Here is a 25,888-nt window from a genome sequence, read left to right on the forward strand (position 1 = left end):
ATCAAGAACAAACGAACCAAAAATTGAGTAACATATCTAGAAATAACATTCAAGAAGAAAGTGAGTTGGAAAATCAGAGCCAGCAGGCACACACAAATTCAGTGGTAGCTATGGAACAGTGTTCCTTTTCAAGGGACACACGCTACATATTGGGCTGGCAGAGCGATCCCCAGATGAATGGTCAGCAAAGAATAAATAGATCATTCTTATTTAACATATTCAAAGGGAGTCCGCAACTAAGAACTTTACACTCTAACGATATTGAATGGATTAGGCTCGCAAACCATAACAACTTCCGTATGATCTGTGCTCCTCAGTCACAGATTATTACGAAATTGCTATGGGAACACAGGCAGGACTTTGAGATGCGTGGCTTGGAATTATCTCTATTGCGATCTATTGAAGAAGCGGAGGTTTTTTTGGATGCAAAGACTGCTCCGGATGAGAGCAAATCTGGGGAGAAGAGTCGAGCTGGTAGTCAAGAACAGGCAGCAGACCTTATCACCCAGATTACTACACTAGTAGGTGTAGCATCCAATATAACCTGGGTAGGGCCCCTAATGACATCTATCATCGATATGGCGGCAAATAAAAAACAATCCTAATCAGGCTGAACTGAGATTCACTTCTTGGAACTGCTGTGGGATGAAAAACCTGGGTGATTGGCTTAAAGAGTCTGTGTGTATACAATCGCCCATGATCATATTCCTACAGGAGACGATGTGTTTAGATGCTTTCTTTATTGATGGCTTTAACACTATTAGTGTACCTGCTCGCCAAGGATTAGTTGGTCGTCCTTCCGGTGGTGTGGCAATTTTGATTGATAACTCTATTGATCATAATGTGAAAACCTTATATGCTACAGACAATTTAATGGCAATTGAATTCTCCGTGTGTGATCACCCTGAGCATATTTATCTTTTAATCTGTGTGTATTATAATCCGGCTAAATGCCTTTTAGAAAAATTTCTGGAGCTAATAGATGGGATTTTTTTGGCTGCTATGGAACGAAACCCGAATTACTTGATACTGATTGGTGGGGACTTTAATGCTATTTGCACTGACTTGGGATTAATTGACAGACAAACTTATATCTCTAAATATAAATCCAACTTAATTAATAGAGGCGATAATTTGCTGCACTACTTCAAAGCCTGGAACGTTGTCCCTGTGGACTTCGAACCTGGGTTACTAAAGGGTACCTGGAGGAGGGGTGGAGTCGAATCTTATCTTGATTACTTCTTTGTCTCAGTAAATCTTATGGGGCGCGTGAGTAGGATCATTACGATGGATACACCTTATAGTGATCACACGCCCATAAATATGACTATTAAATTAGATTTTACAACTCTTGAAACTAGTTCTATTCTTAAACTGATCAATATCAAAAGAGTTCAACACTCAGTGAGATGGCATCCCTCCTTATGTAGAAGTTTGAACTTCTTGGTCAACAGGGACCTATGGAGAGTCCCCAAAGGACATGATTCCAAACAGAATGTAATTTTACGTGAGGCATGGAATAACCTGATTATAAAAAACACCTTCAATCATTCATAAACGATGTAGGGATGCAAAATGATCGTCATCCTTACACGTTTAATGCTGAAATTGCCGCTTTGAAATGTGAAAAAAATCTGCGTTTGAGAAAATTACGAAAAATGAATTTGACTACTGAACTTTATTTACTATGCAAAAAGAAAATCTGTTTAAAATACACTAATAAGAACAAACGTATTAAAGACAGAATTAAGCTAATGGAGAACCAGCAAATCATGAAAGCCATTATTCGAAATGACACCCGCAGGCTCTGGTCTATCATTAATGATACTAATGGACGAGAGCAGCATGATCTAAGTTCTTCGGTCTCATCTGAATCGTGGAAATCATTCATGATTGAGAAATTCAAGTTACCGTCAAAATTTCATAAAATTGACTCAAACATTTTAACTAAAAAGTGCAGTGACAAACTAGCACTTACTATGGACGAGATCTTGGATGCTATTAATCTACTTAAACCTTCAAAAGCTGCTGGTCCTGATGGGTTGCCTGCATGTGTTTTAAAGGATGATCCGATTTTCTGGGCTACAATTCTCTACACCAAATTTTCAAATATTCTGGATTCAAATTGCATTCCCAATTCTTGGCAGAATGCGATAATCATTCCTATCTATAAAAAGGGTGATCCAACTGACCCTGCAAACTTTCGTCCGATTGCTCTTATGGATGCTTCTGCCAAGGTCTTTGCCATTTGTTTATTAATAAGACTACAAAATTATATTGATAACAATGATATTTACTCAAAGTTTCAATCCGGATTTAGAAAGAATATCGGAACATCTCTTAATGCTATAATTCTTGCACACTTCATCTATAAATCTAAACTACCGGAGTCGGGCCCAATATACCTTGCAGCGCTTGATCTAACTAGTGCATTCGACTGTGTAATTCGAGAAGTGCTGTGGGAAAAACTATTGAATTTAGGTTTTCCTCAACGACTTGTGCAACTTCTTGCAATGTTACATACTAATACATCTTTCCAAATCAGAATAAATAGGGAAGGTGCTCTTACCTCACCTATTGCTACCGAGATTGGGGTAAAACAGGGTTGCAACCTAGCTGCAACCCTGTTTAACTTGTACCTCTCTGATATGGATCGATTGTGGACAGGCAATGGCACATTTCCGGTAAAACTTGGGAGTCTTAAACTTGATTGGCTTTGTTTTGCCGATGACATTATTCTGTTTGATAGGACCCCTTCGGGATTACAGCAAAAATTAAACATCTTTTATGATTATGCTGCAGAACACAATCTCACGGCAAATTCTAAAAAATCTCAAATCATCACTTGTCATAATAGGAAAAAAATAAGATCGTACTATTGGACAATTGCGGGTAGTAGGCTTGAAATGGCAAAATCGATTAGATATTTAGGTTATCCTTTGAATAACAGCTATTCACTGAAATCATGGAAGGAGTTCTTAACTTCAAAATCTTGTTCTCTCCTACCAATGATGAAGGTGATTTATGCTAAGTACTGTATGTTCTCGGTTGAGCCTTTATTGGACTTCTACTTGTTAAAGGTTGAACCCATTATTCTTTATAGTTTAGATATTTGTCTAATGAACATTGAACAAATCCTTAATGGGATTCAAGGGTTTCTTTGGAAAAAAACCTTGTGCTTGTCATCAGCTATACCAAATTCGATAATTTGCCATGAACTGGGTCTATCTACACTAGCGTCAAAATGGAGATGGCGACAATTAATGAGCTATATGAAAATGCTGTTGCCCCCCAGAAATTCATTGTATGAAGATCTTCACAGTTTATTACATAATGGTGATGTTAAATCGTTGGATATGTTCAAAAAACAAATGAATATGCTTTTGGACACCATTGAAGTAACAATTGAGGACCTAGAACTCGGTTTAGCTAGAAATAAACGCAAAATGTATGAATGGGACTGGAGGATGATAATTGAAAAAAATCATAATTATGCCTTATACACGGAGTGTGCGAATAGACTTAGGACGAGGGGTACTCTTCCACTATATCTCATGAAATGTCCCGATCGTAGAGTACGTAATATCTACCTAAGATTCAGATTAAATCAATTCGCTACTTTGGAACGTATCTGTAAATGGAAAGTTGGTAGCGAATTGTTCGTGCACCCAAATTGTCGGTTTTGTGCTTCGATTTGTCAAATTGAATCTATAAAGCATCTTGTGGTATATTGCCCTTATTTTGAGGAAAAGAGATGCTTGTTATTAGGCGAATTTAATCCAGGCCTAACATATATCGCACGGGCCGCGTTTTGGGAACGCAGCATGCAAGGGGATAGTATACGTTTTATTTTGACTTTATCAAGGCTCCTATTCAAAATTGACGAGGATTTGAAAACTAAAAATCTGGGCTTAAACATGCTTCTTGTTGAAGAATTATAGTAAATTAAATGAAATTGATGAATTCAGGATATAACTGATGTATTATATATTTTACTTGAATAATTGCATCATTATGACATGTATTTAAAAAAAAAAAAAAAAGGCCTATTGCAAAAATATACACTCATGTAAAGAAACTATATAAATTCTATTGTTACTAAGTGTGAAAATGTGAAAATTGCAAAATAGAAATGATTTATGCCAAATATATTTTAATGCGTATATAGAAAGAAAATGATTTTATGCGATGCTTCTAAGAAATGTAGTGTTTTAAAGTTGATGAAATAATTGTAAAAGTTTATAAAATTGATGTAAACTATAAACAATTTTTAAATAAAAAAAAAAAAAAAAAAGCATCAATACACTATGCACTGTGGTACTCCTTCTGTGCAACAAGGACATGCAGTGTGAATGGCTGATTGATGTACATCCATCATGTTTCATGCCATGCATCATCTGATCCATACATGCACCCTATGTGGTTGAGTAAGCTGTCCTGTGGTGGCTCACAGTTGGCTGCACATGGGATGACTAAAGTGGCGCCGGTAGATGCTGCACTATGTGAATGGAGTTGTGTGCCCCACTACTATTCATCAAGTAGCGTCATGTATCCACTTCTACTTGGAATAGGGTGTAGCCATGTTTCATGGGTTTGCTCTGCAATGGGCGCCATGACCATTGTATCCCACTTTCCACCTGCACCACTCCCTGTGTGTGATTGGCACATTGGTGCACCCAGACCTTCAGGATAGGGCTATCGTCATGACCTGCTATTCAGGGGGAGTGTATTTGGATGTCGCTGTCTTAGTGAATTGTGTAGAATTAGTAACATGGCCCCCGTTTTTATTTCGGTTATCATGCATGTTAATGTGCACTCATGGGTCACGCTCTCAAGGATGTTCTGTTTGCTACTGATCATCTACAGTGGTTTAGGGGATAGGGACTGGATTCCTCTCACTTTGCATTCCTGTGTGGTGCCCTGGGTGGAGTTGATCTTGGGTGTCAAGGTGTAAAGCAGCACTGCAGCACAGGCAAGGAACATTGTGGTTGGCGTGGTCCCACGTGCAATGGTGTTTGGAGCCATGCGTGGCCATCACCTTGTGTGGGTCCAGGTGTGGTGGCCGTGTGCAGGTGTCCTTGTGTGCCCGTACATGATACTGGTGCTGTGATGTGCTGGCTCTGGCTCATGGTGGCATGCAAGGTTTCATGTGGCTAGGTCCCCCTCCTTCATTTCTTGTGCTTTGGCATGCATTTCTGGCAGGGTTTGTACTCACACACTATTCACGTGCAGTGTCCTCTGTGCCTCTCTATGTAGGCCGGAAGTGTGCTGTTGCACATCACCATGGAGTCGTGGGTGGATACAGGGTAGCAAGTGCCGCAGTGGCTGATGGTGAGGTCAGTGCCACAGGTCCTCTGGACATTCATTGAATGGAAATGTTTTCTATTCTGGTGCGTTGCCTCATGGTCCCAGTGTGCAACTAGTGCAACATGTGTGCAGTCCAGGGCTGCAATTACGTTGGGCACTTGTGCAATCCCATAGAATTGTAACTTCATTTCATTCACCTGTGCCTGGTTCGTGGGCAATGCCATATGCTGGTTCGCGTGGTGCAGCAGTGCATCCAGCACCTGGCTCAGGACTGAAATAAATATGGACTAGGCCATGCCATGCATCAATGCTACTGAGTGCTGAAACTGCCCATCCCAAGGTATTGCACTATTAACGCTGGTACTGTACCTGTGATAGGTCTGTGATAGCATTGTGTGTTGTTGGAGCTATTACAGTTGGCGCTATTACAGCCGGCTGTAATGGCACTGGCTGTAATAGCGTCAGTTGGATTACAGTTTTCATCTGGCAGAGCGGTATTGGCGGTGCTAATACCGTTACCAGCGGATTTAAGGGCTACCGCCCAACTCATAATGAGGCCCTATGTATGTTGTTTTTTTTTCATTTCCCAAAAGCCCAGTTTGATCATACCTAGACTCTGAATTTACTGCTGTTTCTATGTTGGGAGCATAAAAAAATGTCCTTGGTCCAAACTCTCGGTTGGTTTTCTCCATCTCCCTTCTTAGATCGTTGCTGGATGGGGACATCTCATAGAGTTACATAGAACGATTTGCCCCTCTTAACCTGCATAATACCAAGTGATACGTTTAAGAGAGTGATTTGTATCTCATCTCCACAGAGCAGGAGAGGTAGCACTCTCAATTTGCCTATGATATGATATGATATGTTATGAAATGATATGATATGATATGGCATTTATAAGGCGCCTATACACAAGTGTTTCAAGATGCGACGAGGCAAGGGAGACAGACAGAGGGAGGACAAAGACAGTGATCTTACTAGGCTAAGTGACATTGAGATCATGCAAGTGTAATGGAGAGGGGAGGGGAAAGTGCCAGAGAAGAGGGGAAGTGCTGTACATGGGATCAAAGAATAAAAAGAAGTGAGGCCAGCAGGTGGCAAGTGCAATGGTAAGTGCGGGCAGCAGGAGTCCAAAAGTGCAGGTAAGGGGATTGTAGGGTTGCAGATACAGACCCAAGTGAAAGAGTTGCCGGGAGGCAGTGCGGTTGTGCAACAGGGTGTGCAGTCAGTTTTGTCACGGGGCATGGGATAGATCACTGATTTGGTGGGGATCTCTACTCTGAGATCTAATGCAGTGATGGTTTTGTCCCTACTGGGAACTTGGTACTCGTTGGAAAAGAAAAGGTTAGAAATATGACCCTACAACTATTCTCTAGTGGGAAATATGGCTTGGAAAATCAGGGTGAAAAACCCCACTACTACACTTTGGCTTAGATGATGATTAGGCTCTTCATGAGATGCTGTTTAGTTGACGGGGAGAGGATCTGTGCTGACCCTTTTCCAAACTTACAAGTTGAGGGGTGGAAAATCTTCTGGCTCAAATGATATATTCTTGGGGTCCCACAGTTTGTATCAGCTTTGCCAGAACCCACTTCTTACACCATATGTAAGGGATCAAGAGTAAGACTCAGACACAGTGACATGTTATGTGTTGGTCATACACTTTTATTGTCAAAATTAAAAAATGGTTTGGGAAAATCCTATCTATCCCTAAGAGAGGTTTCCCTGCCTTAACAAAATTAAGGAATGTCTGTGCCATGATGTTAAACAAATACAGTTTCCTCAGTCATGTGTAAAAACCCTAAACAGACCATTACATGCTAAACTAAATGTAAGGTGAAAATGGGTATTTCTACAAGCTATAGATTTATAGCTTCCTCTTATAGTTTCACACATAAAAATGTCCAAGATGCAGAAAAGAAATAAAGTTCTACCAGGAAATGGGTTTTCCCTTCCCCTAGATTTCTTCTAGTGGCTTTAAATGTTAATTTATCATAGTTCCAGTTTATCCAATGGGGAAGGCTCATCCCTTGAATCTTCTCCAAAACATACAGTTCTTTTTAATTACAATTATCCTTAAAGGGATCGGGTGTTTCCCTTTTCCATTTTATCACTGTTACACATTTCCGAAAAGGGGGGTTTTACCCCAGAGCTTTCTTAGTCCTCGTTTCTCTCCTTGGTATACTCTACTGCCAAGGTATTGTAGCTTTATTCCTACAGAAAGGGGTATGGATCTTCTCTTTGATTACTGATTATTATTCCACCCTTTCAAGGTGGGGTTTCTTCACCCCTTTGTCTCTCTTCACTTCTCCTTTCACTTCTCTTCTCACTTAACCTTTAACCCATGGTTTACTCTCCTGTCAGGGTGTCACAACTCTCTTATTGGGTGTGAGTCCCAGATTCACTGTTTGCCTGGTTCACTATCCTGCTAGGGCTTCCTCACTTTCTTTCACTCTCTTTTGTACCCAAGAAACAACCCTGGCTGATTGACCCTTTCTCCACAAGCTCTGTATCAATTGCACTGTCTTTAGTTGAGTTTTCAACAATGTTAGCTTCTGTATTACTTCCACTTCTTTCACTTGGGCTTTAAACAATGTTTGCATCAATTCCACAGCCTTTACCTAGCCTTTTCACAATGTTTGTATTCATATCAATTAACTGTCTTTACTAATGCGTTTCCCAATGCTATTATCAATTCTATTTCCTTCAACTTGGTGTTTTACAATGTTCGTGTGTGTGTGTGTATCAATTATATTGCTGTTTTCATTTGATCTCTCTCGCGTTGGGTGTGGTACGCAGTATTCACCCTGAAGTGCCCCAGAAACCCATTTGCTCGCCCTGGGCTTACCAGTGTTCCTCAGCATCTTCGGTGTTCGTCACGTTCCTCTCTCCTCTCTGCTTCCAACCCATTAAGGTGCTTCATTCCTGCTTGGACTCCTTCTGTTTGGCAGCTCCAGCTGCCCATAACAGGAAAGCGGCGAGCTTCTCCCAGCTCGACTTCACTGCATGCCATCTCCTTCAGCCTCTGTACTGCGTTCTACACTCTACTAGCCTGTGGTGTCCCGAAAAGCATCAGAACACGTTGGTAAGCAGTTGCCAGGTCCCCCTCTCTCTTTCTGCAGCCCACTGATTGCACTATCAGTGCGGTCAACCTCCGGCTTGTCAGCTTTCCCTGGTAGCGTCTCCTGGAGCCTTTTCTCATCTGGCGACACTCTTCCTGCTTTCTGTTCTCTGACTAGAGTTGGAGGCAACAAGTCTCTCTTTGGACCCTCCTTCTCCCTCTCGGTATCAGTTATGGCAAATATGAATATCCTAGTACCACTTGACCTATTCCAACAACTAGAACACAGAGCGGGCTTCCTGGCTCTAGTAATCTTCGTTACTCCGCCCCTCTTACTCATCCCAATATTCTCTTTTTTTTTTTTTTTTTTTTTTAATGTCAATGTGACAAAGAGTTGTATATTTATTTGGAATCAGTGGGTTGGTTAAGGGGCTTTTGCAAAAGAACATATTATCCCTAATAGGACATTCCTGTTTGATTTGACATTCCATGAAGGATTGGGGTATTGGGTTGGAGATATCAAGCTCTAAGGAAGAAAGGGGATTCCCGGCTCTCCCTAGCAATTCCACTTCCCTCTCATGAGGGCAGTCTCTCCCCATGAAGTCCTCCCTCAGATAGCCACCCCCAGCGTCAGAATCAGGTAGCTTCTGCCTTTCCCTTACCACATGGGGAGATGCTCTCTCCAGGGAAGAAGTGATGGCATCGCCAGATTCATCGCAGAAATAACAGTTCTCCACAAATTCAGAAAGAGACTGAAAACCTTGTTGTTCCAAGTGTTTTTCAATATCTGGGCATGTTTTTCTTGTGGAGGTCTAGGTTGAGTTCAGAGAAACCCCTGGGTCATGGCATAAGCTTGCATTGTTTAAATACTAAATATTCAATACTAAAATATTGAAAAAACCACACAGAATATGCTGAATGTGAAGCACACACCCATTACCTTTATTTTTCAAAAGAGGAAGCACACCCCATATCTTCCATGGGTACATGTGCTCGAAATGCTTGGGACAACCATAAAGGAGGGAGCATCCTCAATATTTAATCCAATATAAGGAATCCTTGAGCATCAGTTCATGTGGCCACCATGCCCTTGGTTGATCTGCCCTGTATACGTGTGGTAGACAGGGCATGCCCCATCCTTAAAAGCCATGAGAGATCCAAGCGAGAATCCATCTACTTATTGGCATGGTTGAGGTTTTAGAAACAAATAAGAACCATTCTTCAACGTACCGGTGGTACCAGAGAGCTTCTTCAGGTGTTGGTGCATGAGTAAAAAGCTGGGAAAAAGAGGTCCCTGAGACCATAACATTTTGAGAGGAACTTCAGAGAAAAGGAAGGGTCACATTTTAGAAAGAGGCTTTCATGTTTATCAGTTAGAAATGAAAGGGAAACCAAAAACATGCCAATATCCCCCAAATTCCTAGCCAAAGTAATGGCCACCAGTTGCACCGACCTTCATGTCAATAACTTAAAATCAATTGAATGTGTTGGCCCAAAATACCAGGATTGTAAAGCTGTGAGAAATAGAGAAAGATTCCCAGTAAGGAATGCCAGATTGGGCCACGGGCTTGGACAAAAGTAAACTTTTGTATAAGAGGCTAACAGAAACCTTCATGTCCTATAAAACCACTCTGGGTTCCCGTAAGGTTCTAATAGCCGATCACTGAGCCCTCAGAAATGTGACTGCTAACCCCTTAGACAATACTTTGTGGACAATCTGCATGACCTCTGGGATACCACAGGAAGGAAGAGGAGAGCTATGTATGGTCCATCAGCCGGTCCTATTAGAGCCTGCAGTAGGGTTTCTGGGTGGCTGGATAATGGGTGCTCCAAACTGTCACCACAACCTGTTCTGAGAGCCCTCTGTCATGCACACACTGATTCTCCTTTTCCAGAATCCCCACTTTCATGTGATGGTGTGAAGACACTCTATCTGACATGAAACTGGGCGGGATCCCACTCACCACCATTTCCAGAAGAAGAGGAAACCATAACCTACAAAGCTATTATGAGACCAAAAGTTCACCTCCACCATTTAGTCCCTGAATTTTGGACCACCTTGGGAATCAAGGGAATTAGGCAAATGCCATACACAACGCTTGAGGGACTTGTTGGTAAAATAGCATCTTCCCACTTTTCTCCCCTACATATGAACCTGTAATACAAAAATAAAAATACCACATTCTCCTGGGATGCAAAAAGGTCCAAGGTTGGAGTCCCAAACATATTTTCCAAAAGCTAAGCGAGGCGCAATCCATTTCTCGGAAGAAGGAAACTTCCTGTTGAGCAGATCCACAGCTGACTTTCATGTTTTTATATGCCCCCTGGGATTGGCAGACATTATGAGTCATCTCTAATTGTCTGGTGGAAATTCCGAAATCCAATGTGGACTGCCTTAGTTGTGTAGCAGACAAAGGTGCTGGATGTTTATGGAAAAGTGTAAATTGCTGTAAGTATTTACAATAGATTCCTATGAAGTCTGCCTACAAGGTGGTAAAGTCAGGCAGATACCATTAGAATCCAGTGACTTTGTACCAGCATGGAAACACATGCTAGTGAAACGTAATGTGTGTTTGACAGCCATGGGGCAGAACAGGCCAATGTTTTAAGTCCACTCTCCATCTATGCCTGTCAATTAATGAAAATCCAGTGAACTGCAAAACGTGGCAGTAAAAGTGTGCTGCAATTGTATTGCCAGTTTTTATGGTCCTTCCGTACCTGGACAATGACAACCTTTATTTTTTGGAAAAGGAAGGACTTGGCACTGTGTTAGGTAAAGACATTTAGGGGTGGATTCATGGATCAAACGTGCGCCGAAAATCCCAGCGCAAGCAGGCGCAAGGTGGCGCAAGCGTGAGAAACCCAGCGCATGCGCACGCGCACGCATGCGATTCAAGGAAGACACTGCGGGTGTTTCCCACTGTCCGTGCGCCCAATCCTGCCATGGCGCACGCGGGCACACACAGCGTGCGCTAAGCACACAGCAAAAGCGCACATACCGCGGCGCACACAACCAAAGTGTGCGGAACAGTGGGCCTAACACCCGGAATGGGGAATAACGCGTGAAAAAGAAGGTGTAACTGGGGAAGTACTGCAGGGAACTACACGGAACGCCCACACACACGCGAACAAGCCATATTCATGGATTCTAATACGGGAAACCCGCGCACGGCAAAAGACGCACACAGGCGTCAACGTGTCCGCCACAAGAAGGCAGGCGTAAGCGTCCCCGCGCACATTATAAAAGTGCGCGCAAACAACAAACACGTATATACAGCTACGATGAATGCCCCATTTGTCGCAGCATTGATCGTGGGACACCGCAGGAGGAGGAGAATAGCCAGGGCATGCATTTTCGCACCACGGACAAGCCTTTTTGGGATGCCTGACGACCAGGTCTACGGCAGGTATAGGTTTCCACCCCATATCATCCTGGACCTGGTCAGGGAGTGGGAAGATGACCTTACACCCCCCACCCTTTGCTCCCAAGCATTGAGCCCCTTGGAGAAGGTGCTCAATGTCCTGCATTTTTTGGCCACTGGTTCATTTCAGCGGACTACTGCCATAGTGGGGGGGGGGTCTCACAGGCCATGCAGTCACGCTGCCTACACCAGGTACTGGCAATCATGACAGCGCGCCCCTCAGTCCGCAGGCAAATATACATGCCCAGAACACCCGCAGAAAGGCAGGCCGTTGTCCTGGATTTTTTCAGGGTGGCACATTTCCCCAAAGTGCTTGGTGCCATAGATTGCACCCATGTGGCCCTATGTCCACCTAGGGCCACTGAGCACATCTACCGAAACCGCAAGCACTGGCATTCCATCAATGTACAGGTGGTATGCGATGCAAAGGGAATCATCACATCTGTCTATGCAAACTACCCTGGCTCCACCCATGACAGTTTCATATACAGAATGTCCGCCCTGAGCCGGGCCCTGGAAGCTGGCCAGCATGGCGACACCTGGCTCCTAGGTGAGTACAAATGCCCTTGCACATGCATGCATGTCACACACACATACTCACAAATACACAAACCCCAATAATCACAACCATTTACACCTCCCCAGGGGACAGTGCCAACCCTCTGAGCAACCACATGATGACGCCAATCCGGAACCCCACCACACCACCCCATATTGCAGCCAGGGCCATAGTGGAGCGCACATTCGGTGTGCTAAAGTCACGTTTCCGCTCCCTTGACCGCTCTGGCGGGCAGCTACTCTATGCACCCCCAGTAGTGTGCAGGATCATTGTGGCAGCATGTGTCCTGCACAATGTTGCAACACGGCAGGGCGTACCGGTGGACATGGTGGTGCCCCCACATCCCCAACCACAGGCGCTGCCCATGGGAGGGGACAGGGCACGTGGCGAGGAAGCCCGGACCCAGCTTGTGGCCACATTTTTCATCTAAACTCCCACCCCTGCGGAGTGCACACTGGCCTGGCACATACCAGGTTACAATCGATGATGACAAAGAGACAGTCAACTGTCACACCCTTACCACCCTGAGATTGTTGCCATGGAAGTGCCACATTGCCTGCATCCCTAGTTACTTAAACACAAGCTATCCTGTGTGACCAAAAGGCACACATATGACATATGACATGACATGATATGGCATTTGTAACGTGCCTATACACAAGTGTTTCAAGGTGCAACGAGGCAGGGAGGGGGAATAAGGGAAGACAAACAACAATACTACTAGGCCAGGTGTCATTTAGATTGTGCAAGTGCAGGGGTAGGGGAAAAGGAAAACTGCAAGGGGAAGGGGAGGGGGGAGTGCAATACAGGGTAGGTAGACTAAAAAACAAATAAATAGGACAGCTGGTCACAACTGCAAAGGTAAGTGCAGACAAGTGCTGGGAAGGGGGGGGCTGTAGGGATAGAGAGGCAGTCCCGCAGTGCAGGGGTTGCCAGGGAGGCAGTGCAAGTGGAGAGTGGCTGGGCCAGGGACCGAGGTCGGTGACAGTGGCCCAGTTGCAGATCCAGTGCAGTTCCAGTGAAGAATTTTGCAAGGGAGAGGCAGAGAGAAAGCAGAAGCAAAGAGGAAGGTCTTGAGGTGCTTCCGGAACCGGAGATGGTTCTCCTCAAGTTCCAGTGAGGCAGGAAGGCTGTTCCAGAGGGAGGCCCCTGCCGCGGAGAGAGATCTACCCCCAGCTAGTTGCTTTGAGAAGCGGATGACCCTGACATGCAAGGTGTGAATCACACACACCTGCAAAACAGGCCATGGCCATCACTGTTATGTCACTCAAACCCTCCCAAATCACAACATGACATGGCAAGCAATACTGATACACCAACACAGTAACAATAAGGTACACATTGCCATGTCAAAAATGTACAGTGGCATCAGACAATGATACCTGACATGGAATCAGACGAAATGACTGACCAACAACCTCCCACCCAAAATAAGTAATTTCCAAATGCATTACAAGAGTTCTAGACGTAACATAACAATGAATGCCTGTCTACATGCACATTGTGCATTGCAAAATCAACACTGCAGCTTCTGTCCTGCAACACATGCTCAGCGCACAGCACAGCGAACAGCCATTGTGTGTGATGCACACCCTGAGCATCACATCTAAGTGACAGACCACATCAAAAAGCAAATTGGGCATGTACAGGATCCATAATTGGTCACTGAACATGTGCTGCAGGGACACAGTGGGCACCAGAAGGCAAACAGTGTACACGTGGATATGCAAGGGTGGTTGTACATGTAGTGCATCATAGTGCAAGTGTGTGGGTTATTAAGGACATGCACTCAACATATGCATGTGCAATCAAGTGACCTCTACACATCACATGTGAACATTCACCATGTGTACACCCCAGCATGTCAAACCACAACTATCCCCTCACACCTGAAAGGTAAACACAACACATGAACAGGCATTGATCAGCAGAACACAACATGTACATTGGATACTACCATTACAATGTCAGGGTTCCCATCACACTGCAGGGCTAGGCAACTATCAACAACAACCCCCCCCCTCACAAATGACCATGACACACTGAACAACTGCACCTGGGTCATGGAGCCTTCAAACCTCAATTTCACCTGGACACAGGATCACCTTTCCCCTTCGTCACCATCTCCCACCTTGTGTGTAAAAAGGTTCCTGCACCCTCAGAGTCCACCCTCATTTGCAAAATCACAAAATCCAAGCCAGAAAAACGAACCAGAACACCCTCCAGTAGATGACTTGAAGTAGCAGTACCTCACAAAGGCCAAGTACTACCAAATGATGTAACAACCAAGGTAGCACAGTGAAACAATGTCACAACAGGATGTGAACCATGTGTGGTACATAACATTGAATGATGCACCATGAACGGATGTGTACTGTCACAGGTCCCGTGTACAGGTGCAGGAGTGTCACGAAACAACCACCCCCACCGTGTCCCGGGTGCCTGCAAGGTCAAACTCACACAGGCCTCTGAGACCCTGTTGGGGAAGGAGGGTCAGGGATATGCAGTCGGGACAGGTGTTGGCACACTGGATAACTGGAATGAGTGGCAGGAGAGAGGAGGAGGAATTACATATGAAAGTAGGGAATGCACAAAAATGTACTACCTGCATGAACACATACACAATCCAAACAAACATGGACATCATTGTCATGGCCTTCTGTAGTCCAGGCTTAGGAGTGGCACGAACCAACCACCCCCTCTAGGGTTTTGGCGCCTGCAAGTTTGGGGCTTACACAGGCATGCGCAACCCCAGCGGGGAAAGAGGGTTAGGGAACGTTGCTTGGATAGGTACGGGAAGCAGGAACACCGGGTAGAGGGTACAGGGTTTAAAATTGGATAGGACTCCGGGTGATTAGGGGAAAAAAACATACCAAATTGAATTACACATTCATCCATGCATTAGTGCACCCCCCAGCAAGCCTATGCAGAGCAGTTTGAAAGAAAAACAACAAGACACTTAGCTCTGGTTTTGAGTGCTGGCCTCCTACCTGCGCACTCTCAGGTCCGGTTACAGGAGCACTGCAATGCTGCAAAGAGAGCCACAGTCAATAATCTGTACGTGCCCATTACACAAAAACACACCACCAAACATGCCCCATAGCAACAAACTACTCTACAAACAGACAATCTGGTGTAGATGCTTCGTACCCATATATAACATTACCCCTGTGATGGGTCATACACAGTCAATGCAGTAATTCAGCCGCCGGTGGGTGCGTGGCAAATGGAACACCAATGTGTCACAATTCACACAACATGCAATGTTCCCTGGGTAAGCAGACAGACCCATATAGCAAGGCATGACTTCAGAACAAGTCGTGTTCCACCATGACCGAAACAAAGTTGGCAGTGCATGTATCAAAATTTACATGGAAATAAAATGCACTGCACCCGAGTATGTCCCTTGCTGTATGTCCCTGTGAGCTGCCCCTTTCCATGTCTCGGAAGGCTACATGGTTGATACAAGTGCCTCAATGGACCTTGGTGTACCGGAGGGTATGTGCCACTGCCCCTGCAGGTGTCCCAGAGAACCTTACAATCAACAGCCATCAGTCCACCAACACATCTGAGCTGCATTGTGTGCTTCAACACCAATATTCGTCCAAGCTCACCCTTAGTGCTGTGACTAAGCCTGCATGTGCAACTCGCCTGGTGCAAGCTTTGCTGTGTTGTGGCCCCCCTGTGCTGCTCACCTTGCCTGGAGTTCCTTGGAACACATCAGCTGTTCTAGGATGTAGGTCTGCAATCCCTGTGCCTCTGCTTGTGCACACATGTGCATGTGGGCACCAACAAACGTGTCCAGAATTCATGTCTACTGGCAAAGGTGCTCTGGAGGCTCATCCCCCTGCAGAAAGGGCATGAAACACATGATTAATGCTTTAAAGTCATCTGTGTGTGTCTCTTCAGGCATCTCATTACTTGACCATGTCAGAGACTTACATCAGAAATCACACCATCAGTCCGTCTTTCACATCCAAAGTGTGGAACACACTATCTACGGCATGAATTGCAACAAGCACGTGTACAGTAAAGATAAGAAACATACTACACAATGCATAGCAATGAATGTACACATTAATCATGAAACACCCCATCTAGCAAAAGCTGAACAGTGGACAATAACACCGCAATCATCCCCACTACGGGTGTCAACACAAGTCACACAGCACCAGACATGCCACAGATATGACAGTCCAAAGCCCTTGTGTAATAGGTTGTCACACCGAACCATCCTTGCGAGCCCATGGATAAGGGAGGCAGGAGTGGCATGTGTGAGTCAAGGACCCCACGCAGCAAACACATACACAAGACACGCCTGAAGGGCCCAGCTGGAACAGACAGTGGATGCAATCAAAAGCCACAAAGCACCGCAGCGTCACATGAAAGCACAATAGACAAGCAATTTTAAACTATATTAACTAATTACACTAACTATGGAAAACCTACATTACCTAATTAAACTAACTATCAAACAGAAACTTAACTAACTAAACTAAAAGAAAAATCAAAAATGGCCACATATGACCTGGGGGGGAGGGGAGGAACCCAGGAGGGGGGAGGTACAGGGTGCTGCTCAACACCCACATGCGATGATGCTGAGCCAAAAAAAAAGCCTCCATGGGCTCAACGCCTGCACAGCCCGACCTATGTGGGAGATAGATGGTCGTCTGAGTCTGGCTCATCCTGGAAAGGAGGACGTGGCACAGTAGCCTTGCCACGCCTAGCAGCAGCTTGCCCCTCATCGGCAGCAAGTCTGCCGGATGGGTGAGCCTGGTTCTGTGTGGTGATGTGATGTAGGTCTGCATGCAGAACCTCACGTGATACACGTGCTTCCTCTTGCAAGGTAGCACGTGTAACACGGAATTCCTCCTGCAAGGCCTGGCTGGACAACCGCTGCACCTCCCGGCAAGCCTATAGCTCAGCCGAGATGGTACGCTCAAGCTGTGCAAACCTCTCCTCTGCCCGCTGCCTCTGGGACATGATAAGGACACACAGAGTGGATTTGAGGGAAGCATACTCCTCCCTCAGGGCATCCATGTGCGCCTCTGCGTGAGCAGCAATTGCTTGACGCAGAGATGACATTTCAGCCTGGCGTGCCCTGTCTGAGGCTGCCATGCCCAGCCTGAGCGAGCGGGCCGTGGACTGTGCCGCCTGCTGCTGGAGAAGCACCTGCCTAGCAGGCGGGAGCACAGATCGGGCCACACGCTCCATGCTCTCAGCGATGTTCTCCATTGCTGCCCCCTGCCGTTCTGAATTGGCAGTCATGTCTTGCTCCCACTCAGTATACTGCGGTTGCGCGCGGCGACCGCGTTGCTGGGCTTGACCCCTGCGGGACCCAAGGACCGGGGGTCCTCGCTGTGTTGGCACCGCTCGCGGCTGCATGACTACATGCCCCTGTCGACGTGATGTCCCAGGCACATCAGTGACTGGTGTGGAGGGTGACCCTGCGTCCCGATCCACCACGGGCGGAGGAACCAAGACTGTCTGATCCCTCAGTGCAGGTGTCGCAGACAGAGGAGTGTCCACATCAGAATCACTCACCCCTGACACATGGACTTGATGCTCATACAACTCAACATGGACGTCAGAGTCGTCATCAAGGCTGGACTCATAGGCAGCCAGAGACAAGATGGACTGTAGCACTTGGGGGTTTTCGTGGCCTACCACCCCACGACCCCCACTTGTGCCAGGTTGATGTAGTGGTAACAACACTGTGTCTGGCATGACAACACCATCCTCTGCCTCCATTGCGTCATCACCTGAAAAATAGAGAGAAAAAAGGTCACTACACATGTCAGAAGCACACAACACACACACACACCGACAACAAACGCATCAGGCAGACATGTGACACACAACATATAACCTGGCATGCATGCTGGGTCAACTTTGAATTGCTTCTGTGATCAGACCTGTTGAAAGGTGGTAGTTTCCATGGAAGTGGGTCTATGCAGTGCAGAAAATGTGTACGCCACTCACTATCTACATGACTCCATGGTGTGTGCCAGGAAATGTGAAGGCAGTGCAAGGTCAAATTCAGGCATCACGCGCATTGTGCATTCAATGTGTACCATATCTAGAAGCCAAGCACCCCTCCACCCCAGTACCAAAGCAGGGATGCCTAGCATGGTATCAAAAGGCTGACCATACACCTGTGTATTGACAGGCAGTGTTGACTGGCATCAACAGCTTAATGTGATTCAAGTAACAACACTGCAAATGATGATGGGACAGTAAGCAGGACACATGATGAAAACTCTGGAGGCCGCCCATGTGTGAAGAAGACACAACAACAGTTGGACAGAGTCATTGGCCATTGAACAGGCTGAGGCCTGTGAGCCACACAGATTGTTAGACCCTAAACATGTGTGCAACGCAGTACTGAGCCAAAGTTGACATGGGAAGGCTGATGAGATGCCATGCAATGTATGTCACCCAGGACTTGTATTACAGTGATCATCCAGTCAAGGACACATAGGGGCATGCATGCAATGCACATGGAGCATGAATGGGCACTCATGTCCCTGTGGGAAATCTGACCTATGCACAGTACAAGTGAGATACCCTGCATCAAGTACTAAGGCTGTACCACAGGGCATATGTCTGGCAGATTCTACGCTGGAAGTTAGCATCTACACAGGACGCATGAACAGGAAATTGAAGCAGACCAGTGCAAAGGTGGAACTAGGGTGCAGAGTGGCGGAGGAGGGGCAAGGGAGCATGCCTACATCGAGTCCCTGCATGCAGGCAGAGGAGACATGCATCACGGAAGCATTGCATTACTTACACATCAGAACCATGTACACGTCACATGTAGTGGCAATCATGCACAACATATCCCACAAGTGAAACACACACGTCCTCAACAAACACGCATCAACACTCACTGGACTGGGCATCAAAGTCCAGCATCTCTCCCACTCCTTCGACCAATTCAGCTGGTATGAACTCCGCAACGAGCACCTCATGCGGAGTGAGCTCTTCCTCCTCTGGTGCAGGCCCACCGCCAGTCACCAGAGTCAAGTTGTAATTAGAGGCACGCTTAGCCTTAGTACTGCGTTTGATGTCATTCCAACACTTTTTGCACTCTTGCACCGTGCGCACCTCATGGCCGAATGAACTGACATGTTCCGCAACATGCTTCCAGTGGGTGTCACGTTGGGCAGCCGTAGTCTGACTATTGGCACCCACTAGCATGTCACGGCTGTGGCCCCGCACGTAGCCCACGAGGAAGTCCAGTTCCTGCTTGCAGAAAGGCTTCTTCCTCGATGTGCAGGATGTCGTGGGTGTGCGTGGGGCCCCAGCCTGTGCTGCAGGTGCAACCTTCCTCCTCTTGGACTGTGGCACAGACCCTGGCTGGCTAATGCCGCCCTGACCAGTATGGCCAGTGGGTTTGGTGGATTGAGCCAAGGGAGTGGGAGGTGGAGGGACGACCAAAGGCCTGACTTGTGTCAGTGGCAGCTGGGTGCCCTCTAATGGACCCTGCGCAGCAACATCAGCTGTGGCAGGGACATTGACTGCAATGGTCCTGGTTGGCAGACTCACAACCGGGGTGTTGTTGGGTGCATCTGCCCCTGCACTTGCCAACACCCGGCTGTTCGGGGCAGCAGATGACATAACTGCCCCAGGGACACGTTTCTTGGTCTGAGCAGCCCGGCCTGCCCCTATGGTTTCCCTACTGGCCTGTTGGAAATCTACCAAGGGCTCCTCAAGTGCCAACGCAGCCTGCGCTGGCAGACGCTGAGCCTGGGTGGCGGTGTCCACAGCTGCACCTGCAGCTACCACTACCCTTGGGCCCGTGACAGTCGATGGAACGGACTGCCGGGTCACACGGGCGCCAGTGCCAGATGCAGAAGCTGCATCCCCCAGAACCACAGGGGGTGGTGGCATGACTGCACCGACACATGGCACAACATTGTGCTCAAGTGGCGCACCCCTGCCTCTTCCCCCTCTGTGGCCACCCTGGAGTCCCCCTACTCCCTGGTCACTACGGCCACGTCCCCAACCATGCCCGCCACGAGGAGTACACCCAGCTGAGGCGCCCCTCACCTTTGGTGTCCTCCCAACCATGGCACAGATGTAGTAGTGCCGGCACAGATGGAGTAGTGCCGATGGGAGGTGTACACCACAATTGACCTGGGCAATTGGGGTGAAGGGGGTGGGAAGCAAGATGTTAACAGCCCCGCTGCACCTGCAAGGCTGTATGTGACCCCGGTGATGTAGTGACGGGTCACGCAACGCTCAGGCACCCCAAAACTGCAGTAAAACCGTGCACGCAACCCTGCAGCCTACGTGCGTGGATTCAACCTCCCGCAGTACGCGGTGGCACACAGTAACACGAATAACGCGTACGCGTGGGACACGCAGGCTACTATGACATCAAAAATGGGTGCGATACACAGGGGCACCCGCAATGGGAAAAAGAGCGTGTGCGACTCACCGTCTGACTAGCGCGATGCAGAAAAACACGCGTAGCCAATACCCCCGCCAAAAGAAGAGATACGTCCTTGATAGCTGTGAAGTTGTGATGGCACGCGAAACAACAGAAAGCAGCAACACACGTCGGTCTCCACGAAAGGCACATACAGCGAACTGCTGGCCCCGCTCACCTTTAAACCGTGCTGAGGGAAATGCCTGCACGTGTCACGTCACTTACGCGCATGGGCCCTTTCCTCGGATTACACGTGGATGTGCAGTTTTTCATGCGTGCTGAAACGCCCATGCATGCCTGCGCGCGTCACGTCACAGAGGCACTTGCGCTTGAAGGGCCTTCTGTCCAATGAAATTGCGTATGTGTGCAGACGCGCTTACACGCTAAGGGCCTTGCCTCGAATTACACGCTGACGTGTAGAATTTTCACGTGCCAAATCACTCCGTATCAAGCTGGCCACGTGTAAGCCCACGGAAGACCACACTCCTGCCCAGAAGGCCGAATTACTGCCCCTCAGAGCCCCGAGCACGCTCCCACCTGCCATCTGCTGCTGCCTGACTGCCTGCTGCCCACGTGCCCTGCCATTTGCTGCCTGCACATCAGCCAGGGGTGCTGTTGCTGTGACCACCTCTGCTGGAACCGAAGACTCCCGACTGGGATTCCATTGCTCCACAGCCCAGCCCCAGGACCCAGTTGCCCACCCACTCCTGCCTCTGGGGTTGTCATGTCGGGCACTGCAACATCTGGCACCACTGACAATCCCCAGCCAGAGAGGCAGAGGGGCACGAGCTTCAGTGCCAGGGAAGTTGGTGTCCTGGTGGAGCAAGTCCTGGGGCAGTATGATGCCCTCTTCGGAAGTTCCCGCGCCGACAAGGAAGAACGGACTTGGATCTGGACAGACATCGTGACTGCCATCAACGCGGAGGGGGTGGCAGTCCGTGACTTCCAACATGTCAAGAAGCGCTGGGAAGACTTCAGGTCCAGGACCCTCAACAAGGCCCGGCGCCTCTTGAAGGCAGCGGATGCTAAGGGGTGCCGGGGCCACTTGTCAGAAGATCAGATGAGGGTCCTGGAACGCATATCCCCAGCGCTCCACGTCCAGGTCCTTGAGAGGCAGACCCGTCTGGAGTTGAGCGGTAAGTGTCAATGCATCCTGATTGTAAGCTGTGCGTGTGGTGATGTTTCAGTAGTGTGCAGGTTGCACATCTGTTTGTATGGGGCCGAGTATGGGTGGGGGTGTACAGGGCCGTGAGGCTAACACATGCGAGGGCTGTCATGTGTGAGACATGGATGGTGCTTGTGTGTGTAGGCTTGCATGCCAAATGCAGTTGTGTGGGCACACATGTTTGGGTGAATGTGTATGTAAGTAGGCATGTTTGTGATGTCACGCATGTATGTTGTTTTCAGCTGCATGTATCAGCACTATGTACATGTGCATGTGTGTGTATTTGACAAGCGTGCAACAGTGATGCAACATGGATGCATGTGACAGCGGGATGTGGAAGCCTGATTGGCAGATGTGACATGGATGCCCATCTGAACACTGCGACAGTTGGCAGAGGTGCACACATGCATGCAAGTGTGGTGGTGTGTGTACATGTGTAGTGTACTCCCTGTGTTGCATGTGATGTCTGGCTCACCTTTGCCTGCTCATGCAGTTGTATGTGTATGGATGGTGCTGGCAGTTGCGATATGGCTGTGGTATGGCTCATGTGTGCAAGTTGAAATGACATGTGTGTTGGGGATTGTGATGGCATGTCTGAGGTTTGCCAATGCCACTCATGTACAACTGTCATGTGTGTATGTGTCCATTGTACAGTGCCCTGATGCCTGTGTTTTATTTCTCCCTGTCTGCAGCGTCAACTGATGAAGAGGGTGGAGAAGGTGCTGTGGAGCACAGCGGCGGGGATCCCACCGCCAGCCGGAGACGCAAGGCCCGGCTCCCATCCCAGGTTGTGATCTCGTCGGGGAGTGAGGAGTCCGGTGCCGCGTCCCTGGCCGCAGCTGCCGGGGGGAGGTCCAAGAGGCAGAGATGGAGTTGGACTCCTCGGCAGCAGAAGGGGCAGCTGGGACCCCACAGGGCCCAACGGGGGAAGATGGCACGGAGTCATCCAGGTTGGTGGGGGGTTTGGTGGAGGAGGAGGCTGTGCAAGCAACAGAGAAGGGGTCTGGAGGTGGGGATTCCACTGGTGCTAGTGGTGCAGTGCAGGACCAGGGACAGGAGGCAGCACAGGCCGCCGCGGAGGTGCCTGTGTGCAATCCTGTCCCTGATCCTGTCCCTGCATCATCTTGCACCAGCAGGGATGCCTACGTCAGACCTGTTTTCAGGCAGGGGATGAGCTCACGACAACTGGCCTTCCTCTGCCTGCGGACGTGGCTATCCGGGTCCGGGTTGAGCCTGTCCTGGCTGGTGTGGCGTTGCGTCAACGGGCCATGCGAGGTGACCTGCAGTCTTTTCATGAGGAGACTGCACGTCATCTCGAATGGCTCGTTGACGGCGTCGGCCTACTGGGACAGGTCACCCAGGCTGGATTCCTCCGTTTGATGGGGCTTGCTACGACCCCCTCCTCAACTGAACCCCCTATGCGCCAGTCATCCTCCGTGCCATCTTTCCACCCATCAGTCACCTGGGTGCCCTGTGGAGCTGCCTCTGACGGTGCGGCCAGGCTGGTGGAGGAGGCATCCCTGCCACAGTCGGGAGTCGGACGTCCAGCAGGGGTGGCCACATCAATGACTGAACCCCAGCCAGTGGAGGATGTGCAGGCAGCAGGAGGCAGTGCACGGGCAGAGGCACAGCAGCAGCAGCAACGTGGTGGGAGCCATGATGGCTCAGGGCCTTCGACATCGGAGGGGCAGGCATAGGCCGGAGGGCAGGAGGACCCAGGACGGGAAGTGTCTTCCGTGTGGCAGCCGTTGGGCTACGCCATAGATGCGGAGCGGCAGCGGGCAGAAGAGGCACGGCTCACGATGGTCAGGGCAGAGAACTCCATGCGGAGGGTTAGGTTTCCTTTGGTTTTGCATTTTTTTGGGACCTTTTGGACAATGGGCCACATTTTTGTATATAGTTTTTTTTTATTAGGTAGTGTTATTAGATAGGTTTTATTTCTTCTTTTGGGATCATGGACCCTTGATTGTTTATCTGTACATAGTTAACTGTTGGATTTTCATTTTTTTTTACAATTTACCCATGGAGCAATGGTTTTCAATTTTAATTTTCCATTGGATTTACTTTTGTGGACTGTGACTTTGGACACCTTTCCTTTGGATTATGATTTGTGGTTTTGCATTATTTCACATACATGCTGGTTTTTATTATTTTTGAATTCCCATTTTTGTTTGTTAATTTTTGATTCAATTTATGTTTCTTTTGATACATATTTTTTGTTCAAACTTCAATGTGTAGTATCATCTCATTGGTTTTATGCATATCATGATATGGGTTTTGAGATTCACTGACACCCATTGGGTGTATGTGAAGGACATGTGTTCATTTCCAAACTTGCAATTGGGGTTCTATCATGTTATTGCCATTTCTAAGTGCAGGTGCCCCACAGTGCTGGGGGGTGGGGGTGCAGGGGGACATGTGTGGGGGCCTGGTGGAGGGTGCCCCACAGTGCTGGGGGGTGGGGGTGCAGGGGGACATGAGTGGGGGCCTGGTGGAGGGTGCCCCACAGTGCTGGGGGGTGGGGGTGCAGGGGGACATGAGTTGGGGGCCTGGTGGAGGGTGCCCCACAGTGCTGGGGGGTGGGGGTGCAGGGGGACATGAGTTGGACATGAGTGGGGGCCTGCTGGCAGGTGCCCCAGAGTGCTGGGGGGTGGGGGTGCAGGGGGACATGAGTGGGGGCCTGGTGGAGGGTGCCCCACAGAGCTGGGGGGTGGGGGTGCAGGGTGACATGAGTTGGACATGAGTGGGGGCCTGCTGGCAAGTGCCCCACAGTGCTGGGGGGTGGGGGTGCAGGGGGGCATGAGTTGGACATGAGTGGGGGCCTGGTGGAGGGTGCCCCACAGTGCTGGGGGGTGGGGGTGCAGGGAGACATGTGTGGGGGCCTGGTGGAGGGTGCCCCACAGTGCTGAGGGGTGGGGGTGCAGGGGGACATGAATTGGGGGCCTGGTGGAGGGTTCCCCACAGTGCTGGGGGGTGGGGGTGCAGGGGGACATGTGTTGGACATGAGTGGGTGCCTGGTGAAGGGTGCCCCACAGTGCTGGGGGGTGGGGGTGCAGGGGGACATGAGTTGGGGGCCTGGTGGAGGGTGCCCTGCACTACTAGGGGGTAGGGGTGCAGGGGGACATGAGTGGGACATGAGTGGGGGCCTGCTGGCAGGTGCCCCACAGTGCTGGGGGGTGGGGGTGCAGGGGGACATGAGTTGGACATGAGTGGGTGCCTGGTGGAGGGTGCCCCACAGTGCTGGGGGGTGGGGGTGCAGGGGGACATGAGTTGGGGGCCTGGTGGAGGGTGCCCTGCACTACTAGGGGGTGGGGGTGCAGGGGGACATGAGTTGGACATGAGTGGGGGCCTGCTGGCAGGTGCCCCACAGTGCTGGGGGGTGGGGGTGCAGGGGGACATGAGTGGGACATGAGTGGGGGCCTGCTGGCAGGTGCCCCACAGTGCTGGGGGGTGGGGGTGCAGGGGGACATGTGTGGGGGCCTGGTGGAGGGTGACCCACAGTGCTGGGGGGTGGGGGTGCAGGGGGACATGAGTTGGGGGCCTGGTGGAGGGTGCCCCACAGTGCTGGGGGGCGGGGGTGCAGGGAGACATGAGTTGGACATGAGTGGGGGCCTGCTGGCAGGTGCCCCACAGTGCTGGAGGGTGGGAGTGCAGGGGGACATGTGTGGGGGCCTGGTGGAGGGTGCCCCACAGTGCTGGGGGTGGGGGTGCAGGGGGACATGAGTTGGGGGCCTGGTGGAGGGTGCCCCACTGTGCTGGGGGGTGGGGGTGCAGGGGGACATGAGTTGGACATGAGTGGGGGCCTGCTGGCAGGTGCCCCACAGTGCTGGGGGGTGGGGGTGCAGGGGGACATGAGTGGGGGCCTGGTGGAGGGTGCCCCACAGTGCTGGGGGGTGGGGGTGCAGGGGGACATGTGTGGGGCCTGGTGGAGGGTGCCCCA

General features: G+C 49.1%; 1 pseudogene; it reads left to right on the plus strand.

The window, feature by feature from the left end:
- The first annotated feature begins 1,568 nt into the window (after nucleotides 1–1,568).
- The window catches only part of LOC138504999 (embryonic protein UVS.2-like), a 91,009-nt pseudogene continuing 66,689 nt past the window's right edge, over nucleotides 1,569–25,888 (plus strand).

Source organism: Ambystoma mexicanum, chromosome 11 (assembly GCF_040938575.1).
Source record: "Ambystoma mexicanum isolate Mex_15411 chromosome 11, UKY_AmexF1_1, whole genome shotgun sequence".
Taxonomy (NCBI): Eukaryota; Metazoa; Chordata; class Amphibia; order Caudata; family Ambystomatidae; genus Ambystoma; species Ambystoma mexicanum.